At 40.1% G+C, this 14,240-nt stretch overlaps 1 protein-coding gene across 17 annotated transcripts in view; it reads right to left on the reverse strand.

The window, feature by feature from the left end:
- Positions 1-14,240, reverse strand: part of LOC105472874 (RAD51 paralog B) — an 861,624-nt gene that overhangs the window by 286,711 nt on the left and 560,673 nt on the right. Inside the window, exon 10 of one of the 17 annotated variants that reach the window (XR_011625800.1) lies at positions 5,228-5,301. The exons of the other annotated variants lie outside the window; for them this stretch is intronic. The gene's annotated coding sequence lies outside the window, so the exon portion shown is untranslated. The remainder of the gene's footprint in view (positions 1-5,227; positions 5,302-14,240) is intronic. 17 annotated transcript variants of the gene reach the window in all.

Below are 14,240 nucleotides of genomic sequence, written 5' to 3' on the forward strand. Positions count from 1 at the left end.
GTTTTTCTAAATACAGGATTTACTTGCCAACCCCCAAACCCAAGTGAACAATGCCCCAATGTACCCTGTAGTGGTGGTTTTCTATTTAAACAGAATTTGATTTTAATGAAATAACATTGATGTACCTTCCTCAAGTTAATTAAAACCAGATTATACAGGTAGTTCCACAGTTTATAATTTGTATTGCTTGAGCCAGATAAACCTGAGCCTTTAGAAAACCTGCAGTATTTTATCTCTCTGATTTTCTACACTTTCTTTTCCCAAATGATGCTTTGCTACCCCTCATTCGCCACAAAGAGAGTTGGAGAGAGAGGACATTTAGTAAAATCAACATTTATTTGGAGGGGAAGCAGCCCCCGCAACCAGAATAATGACCTTGGAAACAGTTTTGTGTGATGGGGCGATTGCAGTGACTGGATATAAAGGACTGACTGTGCAGCCGCCAGAAAGAAACACATTTTTGTAATATCTGAGTTGTTTCTATTGGCCTGCTCTGCCTTGCATTCACCATGGGAACTGAGTCAACAAGTTTGCTTTCCTTTCATACAGAGCATTTTTTTTTTCCACATACAGGGTAAAAGGAATGAAGAATAGATATCCCCTCAAAGTCAAAGGCTTCATGATTTTAAAAAAAATGGGTATAATGTTATTATTTATCTCCAAGTCCAGCTGTAAAGGCAACTGGTTGTAAGCTCTATTCCATCTGCTGTCTCTGAGGACCTCAGCCTGCCCTTGTGGAACCTTCTTTCTGGGAAGCTAAAGAATTTCCAGGATTAGCTCAAGTCCCGAGGCTGCCAACTGTGACAATCTACAAAGGTCTCTTAGGTAATAATTCAGATCCCATTTCTGCTCAAGGCCAAGATGGTCCCCAGTGAGTTGGAAATATTCTCATTTCCTGGACCTAGACCATAATGTGAGTTGACCTTCCAACATCTCCGAAGGGCAAGCTCAGCATCTCCGCATACTAAAGCCTCAACAACTAATACATATGTGACAACACAAACAAAACTGAACTTAAAAAGCAGGGGTTAAGCGTCATCAGAAACAATGTGAAAAAGAAATGCTACATGAAAAGAAACAAGAAAGGAAAGAGACAGAGAGAAAAAAAGAAGAAAGAAAGAGAAAGGAAGGAAGCAAGGAAGGAAGAAAGGAAAGAAGGAAGGAAGGAGAGAGAGAGAAAAAGAAAGAAAGAGAAAGAAAGAAAGAAAGAAAGAAAGAAAGAAAGAAAGAAAGAAAGAAGACAAGCCTCATAAATTTAATAATTTATCTCCCACCTAATTCTGGAGGAAAGTATCTTGTGAACATATCCTAAACTGAACTTTTGAATTCTCCAAAAGAAAGCCAAGTTTCCAATGCTAATTAGATAAAATGCCAAATTTCTCTCACCATTACAATCCCAAGTTGGGGAAGAATGAATCAATACTCTCAGCTTGTCAGGTGTCTTGGAGACAAGTACGTCTTTAGATCCTACCAGGAACTGCATTAGTGCAATGGGGTCTAGAGGACACCCTAATCCTTCCTCTGACACTCTTTCTCTATATTTCTCAGTAGTGCAGACATCTGAGTAGTTGATGAAACATTAAAGTAAGCTTGTAACCCAGCTCTGTGACTAACTCATTCTGTGACCTCCTTAAGCCTCAGTTTCCCCAACTGAAAAATGAAGTATGACCACAGGGCCTCTAATATCCTTTCCAAATCTTAAATATCTTACCATTGTATCTCTGCATAGATTTGCTCCAACACTTTTCCCAGCCACAGTATGTTCTCTACCTTTTAGTTTCATTCAATGCTGGTCTGTCTCCAAGGGTCCCAGACAGTCAGTGTCTGAGGAGTCTCAGGCTATAAATTCAAGCTTTACTGACTAATAGGAATATTTACTTCTCTCATCCCTGCAGTGTAAACTCAATATCAGAACACTAGTGTTCCAGGTGACCTCACTCAGAAAAGTCCAATGGCATATGCCAATAGATACAATCCAAAATGGGTAAGGATGAAGACCCCAAATGTGAAGATTTAGCAAGTAAACCAAAATGATAACAGGCTAAGTTCACAGTATGAACATCTAGGAATAAATGAATAGCTTTTAAAATAAATGACCAGAACTTTGAGGTGTAGATTTTTCCACTACTCAAGATTTGCAATCTAGCTATGACCTAGCTCAGCAACTATATCCACAACAATGGATTTCCACAATGTTAGTTGAGAAAATTTTAGGAACAGTCAGCAACTCCAAAAAACTTTTCATTCAAGGATTCCAAAATGTTATGTAAGTATTATTTCTTATGATCCCAAACAGATGTGGAGATGAGGCTCTTTGACTGAGAAATAAGGAACATTTTACAGACTTGTCTCAGATTATAGAGTAAGCCAGGAGTTGAACAGAGACTCTAACAAGCCATTCTCAGAATTATTCAGTTCCTAATCTGTTACATATTCGCAGAATACCTAGGTTTAAGACAGTAGAGAGTAATTTCAGAAGATTCATTGAGAAACAAGAGGCCCAACTTGGTCTTGATTACCAGATTTCCCTAGCAATCAGTGATCCATTTGTTTGCTACCTTTATTTGGAAGTCTTTTGGAAACCTGACCAAGATGGATCAAATCTACATCTGACAAAATGATGAATGTAAATACTCATGTGTGTTTAAAAATAATTTTCTACTTTTCTATATTACCTATTAGTCAATTCAGAATACAGCCTCGTTACAATAGACCAACATTTAGAACACATTGGTAGATCTGATATATTAAACAACAAAGCAAATCGCAAAATAGTATGTGCACTATGGTCTAAGTTTGGAAAAAAGTTAACATAGGTATATACATAGAAAAGGGGCTAGAAGGACAAACACTGACATATTATCTTAATGTATTAGGATTATAATTTTTATGTTTCTTCTTGGGAGATATCTATATTTTCTATCGGTTAATAAAACAACATGAATAAACTTCATAAACATAATATTGAGTAAAAGAAAACAGTGCCAAAGAGAACCTACCATATGACTCCATTTATACAAAGTTCAAAAAGAGGCAAAACTAATCCATGGTTGTAGAAGTCCAGATAGTAGTTAGTTACCTTTGGGATGAGGGTGGAGGGGTGGGATGGGGTCATGACAGGAAGGGGGAGCTTCCATGGGTGCTATTAATGTTATGTTTCTTAATCTGGGTGCTGGTTACATGTGTGATCAGTGAGAAAGTTCATGGAGCTATACACTACGATGTACACACTTTTTTGTTTATATATTGTATACTTCATTTTAAAAGTTACTTAAAAAAACAAAACAACTGAATCCAGAGGCTTCCTCACACATATTGTCAGGAAGTCTAGAGGAAGGACTCTTTTTGGGGGCAGGGAGAGCCATATTTCCATAGCTCCATTTCTGAATTCTGAAACACGGATCCATAAAAACGGGAAGATAAATACAAATTTACATCATTGAAGGCTCCCGACTTGTGAATAACAGCATCCTTTGTCATCTCCCTTGACAACATGGTATTAACGGTGACTCTGAAAATCCAAGTTTTCATTCAACTCAGACTCACTATAAGGGTTAATCATTCAGCCTGGACCAGATGCAGCCACGCTGGGAGGTGCACTTCCCACATCGGGGCTTCATTCATGAAAACAAGCTAAAAGTGGCTGAGTCTGCTAGAAAGGAAGCTCTGTGAGGGCAGGGACTTTGTATCCTCACAGCCTGTTGTAAGACCTAGCATAGAACTGGGGTTCAATAAGTATTTTTGAAGTGAGTAAATATATACATTCACTTTCAAAAAGAAGTGTATGTGTTCAGCTCATGTAGAAAGTATGAGGGACAGTAAAGGAGAGAGAAAAGGATGAAGTAGAATGATATTCATTTGGTGACATATGTCTCTGATTGTCGCTTCAGCATTCCTCAACTAAGTCAGGCTAACTAAGGCATGGGGAGATTTATGTTGCTGTAGATGTTCAGGAAAACCAACTAGAAGAACAACACTGTCCAGGCTGAGTGTGGTGGCTCATGCCTGTAATCCCAGCATTTTGGGAGGCCAAGGTGGGTAGATCACTTGAGGTCAGGAGTTCGAGACCAACCTGGCCAACATGGCAAAAGAAACCCCGCCTTTATAAAAATACAAAAATTAGCCAGGCATGATGGTGCACGCCTGCAATCTCAGCTATTTGGGAGGCTGAGGTGGGAGAATCGCTTGAACCAGGGAGGCAGAGGTTGCAGTGAGCTGAGATTGTGCCACTGCACTCCAGCCTGGGTGACAGAGAGAGGTTGCCTCAATTAAAAAAAAAAAAAAAAAAAATATATATATATATATATATACACACACACACACACACGCACACACATATATATAATGCAAGTCACATATGTAAGTTAAAATTTTCCAGTAGTCACATGAAAAAAATAGAAATTGGTAAAATAAATGTCAAATATATTCAGTTAGCACAATATATCCAAAACATTATCATTTCAATGTGTAATCAGTACGAAAATTAAGACATTTTATGTTTTTTCCCTCATACTGTCCTTGAAATCCAGTGCATCTTTTACACTCACAGCACCTTTCATGTGCTCAGTAGCTACATGTGGCTGGTGGCTACATAGCAACAGTGCAGGTCTACGAGGACAGCTATTTGGTGGTTGCAGTGGTAGTGTGTGTGTGTAAGAGAGAGTGTGTGTGTAAGAGAGTGTGAGACCAACTCACTTGATGGTATTTAACACTGGTTCCATCTCTTCTTCTAGTCAGCTGCATCCCAGTCCTTAGTTTCTATAGATATGCCAGTATCCTTGTGATAATTTTACTTTCTGCTTCAGCTACTTTGAGTATGGTTTCTGTCACATGCAATAAAAACAGACAGATGTGCAGAAAACATGCCTGTGAGTTCATCCTGCTTTAGAGGCACAATGTCTGTCAAACAGTAAACACTAAATTAGCATTGTTGAATTTATAAATCAAGAAATATCGTTATTAACAAAAATGTGCCACCATCTTGTTCTGAAGGTTTCTATGCCACTTGCTGTAGGTTGCACAATCGATTTGTACATCCCTTTTGAGAACAAATGAACCGAAGTCTAGTTCCTACTTTAAGTATTCCAGGTGCATTTTAGCTGTAAATTCTGAATCAAACAGGAGTTTAATAAGATGCAGGCGCTACAAGTTACCTGGATACTATCCATCTGAGACTGCTGCAATGTAAAAGAAATTAAAATAACAGCCTTTCTATCAGCCAACATACCTCCTGCTTCATCTCAGGGTTTGTCTTTCTGCCAACACACATTTATTTCTGTGTGTCTTCAGTTAAACATGGAACTGGAATTTGAGAGGAAATGGGTCAGTGGTTTAACTTTGCTGAGGGAAAAGCAACAACCATCCCTGATACAAAAACCCAAATCACTTGGTGACTTAAATACATAAATAAGTTTGGTATTTCAGTCCTGTGCATTCCACTCTATTAGGTTCAGACTCGTACAGGAGAGGTGATATCAATGAATGTGCAGTTTCATTTCAATTCCAATTTTTCTATGTCACAAACCAGTCTTTGGGCATCCTAAATTTCATCTGCTAGCCCTGTTTCTGGCATAGCTTTGCAGGTGGTATACCATCAATAAGTTGGAAAGGAAGGACTAAATGAGAGGCAGAAACAATCACCTTCCCTCTGCTTGATGGGAAACCCCTCCCGGGACTGGGAAGAAAGAGATACTGAATGCCATTAGGAGGAGTTCTTGCTTGGCTTTCAGAACCTCCAATGTTAAAAGGCACATGCAATCCAGTGGGATTAGAGAAGAGAGGAAGGGCCACTCAGGTACTAGGCAGTATCGGGGCAGAGACAGTCAGAAGGAACCGGAGAACAAACTCTCTATCATCCCCTGCTGCTAAAATTCTTGGGTGAGCTCTGCATGTGCTAAATGTGGGAGGGCATATGCAGAATTTGCTGTAACTCCTGCTATCCAGAGAGGTGTAAGATATTCAGTGGGTGCCTTACAGCAAAGAGAGGACTGGGGAAAGGTATGTTATTGCTACATCTGTATGAGTCATTGGCTTGTAAATGCCTTTATATTCTGCATAGATCATTCAACATTTGAGTTGGAAACTTAGCCCAATTGTCTATGGAGCTGTTTCCGATTCACCCTGGTTGAAAGGGGTAAGCAGGTCATATCTCAATTTTCTGATCATCCTAATTTTGACTGGGAGAGACATCATAGCAGATGGAACCCCCAGCACAAACGCTGGACTGCTGGGTTCTGCCAGTAGCTTGTATGTGGCCTGCTTTTATCTCAAAGTGCCCATTTGTAAAAAAGGGGGCAACAATAACCTCCAAAGGATACCGCCCTAAATGTTGATGAGATCACATTTGAGAACCCACAGACTTTGTGATTAAGGGACCATCTTAAGTGACCACACGTGGCTAAGAGCACAGACTCGGGAGCCAATCTCTGGGCTGTCACTTATTACCTTTGCCTTTGAACAAACAACCTCTCAGCGCCTGAGTTTTTCATCTGCAAATCATAGATGTAATAGTGTCTACTTCCTGGGCACCAATAAATGGGTTTGTATATGTTAGATGCCTAGAGTAGTGTCTGGCAACATATAAAATTAGTAAATCATTTTCATACTTAAAGCTGAAAAGGACATCACAAATTATCTAGCCATTCTCATAAAATACCCTTTCACAGATGAGAAAACTGAAGGCCAGAGAGGTCAAAATAAATCGATAGGAACAATTTGCATATCCCAGTCAGCTCACCAGCAGAGACAATGATGTTTATGAGCAACTATCCTCAGAAATCATTGTAAGGGTCATCACTGGATGCTCGTAATGCTAGATTAAGTCCAGAAGTAAGACTACTCTTCTGGTGTAGTCTTGGGGGACAAATTAGGCCTCACTCATTGGTTCTTAGCTGCCAGATGGGCCCTTCTTCTGAGAGACACAGAAAATGTGAGAGCATTTGGCTGGTGGTACTCAGTGCCATCAAACTTCCAAGATGGTCAGTCTGAAATTGCCAGTTGCCCTGAAGGGGTCCTGGAAGGGAAGAGTGCTAGGGGGTGAAAGGCGAAAAATCTATCCCACTGCCTAGAAAAGTCTTTTGAAAGAATGAGCCAAGTCCAAAGCCTTCAATTTCTGTTGCCAGGGGCTGGGGAGAAGACTTCACCTTGATGTGATGTGGCAGCGAAGGTGGCAGGCCTGGCATGCTGTCGATGCAGAGAAGCTGCGGCCCAGCTGACGGGAGGGTCCAGCTGAGCAGTCTCACTGTTCCCCCGAGACCTGGACCAAGCTCAGAACCAGGGGAAGTGGGGATTAACACAATGTGGTGTCCGAACTAATGAGTTAGCAAAACAGAGGCAGATGGCAATTGAGTAACTTAACTCGCCCATCTCTGTTTGCAATGCACTTCCACAAGCTTCTTCTCTATCCTCGTGCTATGTAACTCTGCCCAGACCTTTCCATTCATCCCAGAAGGTCATGGCCACACAGTAATCATCCTACATAAAAGGAGCTATAACACTACTTTCTAAACACAACTGTCACCCACAATTGGGGTATACTGGTGGGGAGGAGGTCTTTCAGACAGCTTTGGTGAGATACCTCTGGTTCTGGAGGGAAAGCAGTTATTTTAAATGAATTCTTGTTATTTTATATTTAAGATATAATTCCATATAACAATTGCTTAAAATGTAGACAGCTGGGTATGGGAACGCTAAAAAGTGGCATAACTTGCAACTTGGAAATGAAAACAAGAAAAAGGAACCTTGATTCTGATCCCAAGACAAGTTTCCTTCAGTCAGATCTTCAGGATTGTGCAACAGTTTCCTTCACAGGCAGTGGAGAGAGGTGCTGCTACCAGAGGATGTGATAAATGACGTGAGTGTACACTTACGCCAGACATGCTAGCCTTGCCACTCTGGGAGGCAAACGACCGCTTCACAAATTATCTACTGCCCTGTGCCTCTCGTAAGGCTTTTTCCTGGCTTCTTTTCCAATGGTCATTGCTTCCACATGGCATTACTGTGCCAGCTAGCAACAAGGCCAGCCAGGACAGCCATTGTGGGAAATCCTGCCTCGTACTTTTGAATGTTGGTTCATTTTTATAATAATCTCTGTAATAATAAAGTTCCAACCACGTAAACAACAAGATTTTCCGGAAGAAAAGAAGGTTAAAAAAATCCCTGATTCATGCATTTTGTTAAAAGGTTTACTTTTTCCCTCATTCTTTCTTGTTATTTCATTTTGAGGTCATAAGAAAAAAATTAAAATAAACTTCATTGATGCAAATGGATTTTGCTTTCACAAAGTGGAAAGCTGACTTGAGAAGAAACATCAGTGGTTACTGAATTACTCAGCAGAACAAATAGAACATGTACCTTGACAACGAAGCCTATGAGTGGAAAGTGTCCTCCCCACTCGCACCCACACTCCCAAGCTTCCCTACCCAGCGACCCTCTCAGGGGCTACCTGCTCACTTCTTTCTCTCTAGAATAGGTCCTTGGGATTGACTCATAGTAGTACAGTAAAACAGGCTGTAATCAAAAGGAGAAAATAACAAGTGTTGATCAGGTGTAAGACTCCACGGCTTACTAGCTGGCAGCATCAGGTTTGGGCCAAATGATGCCTAGGGAAATATTTATATTCCACCCTGATTCTAACTCTGATAATGCAGGGCAGCAGAACGCACAGGTGAAGAAGACTTTGAACACTGAGTGCTGAGAGAGCAACACTTGGAGAAAACCACAGATGACATTCTTGCAAGTAGAAATTCATTATGTCTTTTTTTGTTTCCCACTCACTGCTATTGGGAATAAACACACTTTCCAACCCTAAGGGTCAGCTGCCTTTCATGGGAAGTAACTAGTCACAACCTCCTTGTTAAAAGAAGAGGATATCCTGAAGGGGTGAAACTGGTAAGTGATCAGCATCTACTTCAGTGACGTTTCCCCCAGTATGTACATCTGTGTTATACACCACATGATTTGTCAACCTCAGCACCCTGTCCCTTTGGGCTGGATAAGTCTTGGTTGGAGGGACTATCCTGTTTATTGTAGGATGCTTAGCATTGTCCCTGAGTAGACACCAGTAGCATCCCCCCACATCTGTGACATTGTCAAAAGTCCTCTGGGGGCAATGCTGACCTGGATTGAGAACAACTGGTACACATGGTAAATTCTGGAAAAGCTTCAGTGAGGGATGTTAGAATCTTCTATTTGATACTTTTAAAAGTTATATAATTAGCTTATATGTTTTCATGTTGTTTAATGAGAATTCAACTCACACATATCCAAAGAGGTTAAAAATACTGAAAGGAAATTTGTACTAAATTACAAGAGTCATTGGTTTCTTCTAACGGGTGGAAATTTATGAGCAAATTAGGAATTAATTAATTTTTGCAGTTGTAGTTTCTTATGTAGAAAGAGGAATCAAAATAAGCTAAATAAATACAATGAACATAAATAAGGTCATGTGTTACCAGGAAGTACAGCGGTTTGAGTCTAAAGGGGGCTGCACCTAGGGGCCAAAAAAAGCCATGAAATACTATGCTAGTGATTTACCAAAGAGATTTTTTTCACTTGTCCCTAAGAGTACTTTCGGCTTTAACCATGCCCACCTTCATATCCCAGGAAACTATCAACATACCATCAGTAGGATATATTTTTTTGAGTGATTTTTAGAGTAGCCAGGATACATTTGTGCTGGTCCAATCAGTGAAATGGTTGGTCTGAGTTAAAGCCAGATAAGGGAATATAACCTCAAAGTCTTAACTTCATTAGCACTGGTGAGCAAATCAACTACACTGAGTAGAATTTTTAAGAGTACTAAGTTCTAAGTCTTTGTGGGGAGGTTCTGTCTTTTCACCTAGACTTGGCAGAGTGCCTGACATAGTGTCATCTGTAATAACTGTTACATGAATGAATGAACAAATAAATAATTTGTATTTGCAGTAGATAAGGAATGCCTGGAGTAGGGCCCTAACTTTTGAGGTTAAGAATTAGAAAGGCCACTCTGTCCTCTCACAAAATATCTTACGGCGCTGATGTCAAAGAAAAAACCTTGAGTGAGATCAGTGATTCTCATCCAAAGACAATTCTTCCTCTCTCAACCTTTCCCCCTCTCCAGGGTATTTGTTACTGTCTGGAGACATTTTTAGTTGTCACAAATGAAGGGATGCCATTGGCATCTACCCAGTGGGAAGAGGCAGGAATGCTACTAAATGTTCCATAATGCACAGGATAGCTCTCTACAATCAAGAATAATTTGGCACAAAATGCCAGTAGTGCCCAGGTTGAGAAATGTCAGGCTAGATAAACCAACTGGCCAGAGCTAAATAAATGGACTTTGTCTCAGAATGTGTTTTCTGCCAGTCCCTGTTCTTGTTCTTCCTAGGTCTTTTCTCTACATACCCATCCCCCTTGAGCCTTCTAATCCTAAATCTTACTTTATATGTATTTTGCATCCACTGGCCATTACATCTGATTGAGCCTTCTAATCCTAAATCTTACTTTATATGTATTTTGCATCCACTGGCCATTACATCTGATTGTTTCAGAGATAATCTGAAGGAAGCACAGATGGAGTGATAGAAACTGTGGACAGGGTTCCATGCAGGAGAGGTCTTGTGAGTGGACAGAAACAGAGCAGAAGTTATTTCCTCCTAAATAAGAGCAACTGGAAGGGGTTTGGGGTAGAGACTCAGTAGGTGATTTTCATTTTAACCCAATCCACTTATTGTGGCACTGTTACTGACTAAAAGGAAGAAGTAGTGTTAGAACCTAATTATAAAGAAACTCTATGGTTTTTTATTTATTTATTTATTTTGAGACGGAGTTTCGCTCTGTGGCCCAGGCTGGAGTGCAGTGGCGCGTTCTCGGCTCACTACAAGCTCCGCCTCCCAGGTTTATGCCATTCTCCTGCCTCAGCCTCCTGAGTAGCTGGGACTACAGGCGCCCGCCACACGCCCGGCTAATTTTTTGTATTTTTAGTAGAAACGGGGTTTCACCATGTTATCCAGGATGGTCTCCATCTCCTGACCTCGTGATCTGCCTGCCTCGGCTTCCCAAAGTGCTGGGATTGCAGGTGTGAGCCACCGCGCCTGGCCGACTCTATGGCTTTTTAACAGAAATGCACCATGATCAGTTTAAGGGAACCAGGAAATAGACCAATATTGCTTTAAGTGACGCTCACATAAGTAAATTCTTCTAAGAAATAGGTAAAAATGTATTTCCCAGGAAAGACTGTCTGGCAAAGTGGAAAGACTGGAATTCTGGTGAGTCAGATTCTAACTAGCTAACTAGCTGTGTGACTCTGAAAAGTCACTTACGGTCATTAGGGCTTAGTTTCCTAATCCAAAATAAGAGATCATTTCCAGCAGTTAAATTTGACAATTGACAGGACAAGGAAAACAGGATATATGGGGAAATAGGAAAGAATGATGGATTTGTAATAAATGTGAACATGATTTCATGGCTAAGATTGATGGCTCTATATTCTGCTCTTTTAATTTAGAAACCTATCAATAGAAGACAATTAAACTGTGCTCACCCTACTGATTGATCTAACTTAAAATACTTGAAGTGCCCATCTCATTTATTTCTACAAGACTGAAGTCATCACTCTTATAAACTGAAGGTTGCCTTATGTGGGTGTACACAAATCACAGCCTTGCTGAACAGGGAATTAGAACACAGTTTTCCTTTGCAATTCATATGTTCTAAGCTAATATTAAAATAGTGAGAACCCTGAGATTGCAACAAAAGATTTGGGATTACATTTTCACTGAAATGACACTGAGGTGGTGGTGCCAGCCAGACTTCTGAGTGAGTTATGGCACAGGCACAGCCCAGAGACTTGGCATTTTTCTGTTTTTATTTTTTTCCACTGATGACTCTTGCTGAGAGTGTAAAAGCCAGCGATCCTTCATCCCCCACTCCATCTCTCTGTGGGGAATTATAATATGATTAAATACTCTTAATTATACACACACACACTGACATCCTGAGGAAACTGATGAAAACTACCTGGCAGAAAACATAGGTGTATATTAACTCTAACCATCTGGGGCCTGCTGGGGCACTAACCACAACCGTTGGCTTTCACTCCCCAAGTGAGATGTCATTCTGAGACCATGTGTGTGGTCAGCTAATCAGGTGTGTTTCAGTTTGGTTGGGTGAATAGGCTCTGCAGTTTTACTTTGGTCCCATCAGACATTCTTAGCTTTTCAAGATGACCAACAGCCTCTGTCAGAGAGGAATAATTGGGAGGAAAAGTAAGCTCCTCATTGGCCAAGTGGAGCCAGACAATTTTACATGGTTCCCAGAAGCTACTTAGAAACACACTTTAAGCACAAGAACATCTCCAGAATCCGGACGCTTTGAGAAAGAGGCAATTTAAAGAGAATGACAGCAAAATAAAAGCCTGGAATTTCAGGAAGTGGTTCCAGGAACAATGTGTATATAAAAATGAAGTGGAATCATTTTTTCCAGGCAATCTACTTTTATACACAATGCAATCATATGACAATAACTAGCATTTATGAGTATGTGAGTACACACTCTATGTTTATAGATACCACAGTAGCCGCCAACAGCAGAAGAGGGTGAGTGGATCCCTTTGTGACTAGCGGCCTCACTCTTCACCCTGCTAACTTCACCACACCCATGGGAGCCTTGCTTACCAGCCCAGCAACAGTTGCCTTGATTAAAATGTGATGTCCCTGGTCACTAATAGTTCTCTTGGGAAGTAGAGGGAAAGTAGCCAAACCATACTATGGGAGGAATGGACAAAAATCTCTCTCCCCTTTCCATTCAGACGCATCCTGACCACAGAAATTGTCTTCCCACCAACTTTTCTGCCCTCCATCCTACCTTCCAATGTGATTACATTTGTCTGCCTTTCTACTTAATCTTCACACACCTCTGTCATTCCTCTCTTACCCCTATGGTGGGAGTAAGTATTTTGGTTAACTGCAAGCAGACAAAGTGATACCATTCTCCATGTCCACTCTGAGGCCTAGGACACTGATCACAGACAGGAAGATGGATGAAGTCAGAAAGGGGATTTCCTCTACTTCTCTACCAGTGTACCCCCCTCTCCCAGCAGTCCCTCTATTTTCCCCTTAAAGAACTTGGCAGTCTCTGAGTAAATCCTATTGACTTGGAACCTGAAAAAATGTTGGCAAAAATCTATTAGCAAAAATTATCTCCAATATGTAAATTTTAATTAATGATATAATTTATTTTAGATTTATTCATTCACTCAATCATCCAATAAATATTTATTGAATTCCTTCTTGTACCAGGAAGTGGTGAGAGTAGCTTGGTATTTTAGTAAATAATGGCATGAGACTTATGTCAGGCTGAGCAAGGCCTGGCAATATCAGTTTATCCTTGAATGAGAAGCTTCACTTGTTATTTCCTGGAACAAATAACAATAAAACAGCACATATGGCAAATAACAGGTACCTAGTATATGTTTGTTACTGTAATTGGATGAAGAAGCATTGTTGGGAAGAACAAGTAGACCAAATCAGAAGATATGAAGCAAAATTTCTGGACCTGAGTGTCTCATCTGTAAAATGGGGATCATGCTACCTACATCATTTATTAGACAAGACTACAGTGTAAATCAAAAGAGATAATGCATATGAAAGCACTCTGCAAATTATGAAAGCAGAATTCATACATAAACTACTGTGATTATTCAATCTTGAGATCACAGATAAAAGCAGTATAGTCAGCCCTCCATATCTAGGGGTTCTCCACCTGTAGATTCAACCAATGTGGATTGAAAATATTTGAAAAAAAAGCAATGAAAAATAACAATATAACAATAAAAATAATACAAATTTAAAATACAGCATAATAGCTATTTAAATAACATTTTCATTGTATGAGGTATTATAAGTAATCTAGAGATTAAAGTATATGGGAGGATGTGCAAGCTAATATGCAAACATTAATGCCATTTTATATAAGGGAGTTGGGCATCTGAGGATTTTAGTATGGGGCTGAGTCCTTGAACCAATTCCTCTTGGGTACTTAGGGAATGGACCATATATCTCTTCACTTCAACCAACAAAGAAACCTTAATAGAGGAAGGTGGTCTCAATTAACCAGGTAGGGCACTAATAAATTGAATGATCTGAGTCTTAAAGGGAAAGGGAAAGAGCTATTGGGAGAAACATGCTTCTTATAATTTAATATATAGTGATTGAAAACAGGAAATACCTCAGTTATGAAAACAAAAGGAGCCCATGTGCTAA

This window comes from Macaca nemestrina, chromosome 7, assembly GCF_043159975.1.
Source record: "Macaca nemestrina isolate mMacNem1 chromosome 7, mMacNem.hap1, whole genome shotgun sequence".
Lineage (NCBI taxonomy): Eukaryota > Metazoa > Chordata > Mammalia > Primates > Cercopithecidae > Macaca > Macaca nemestrina.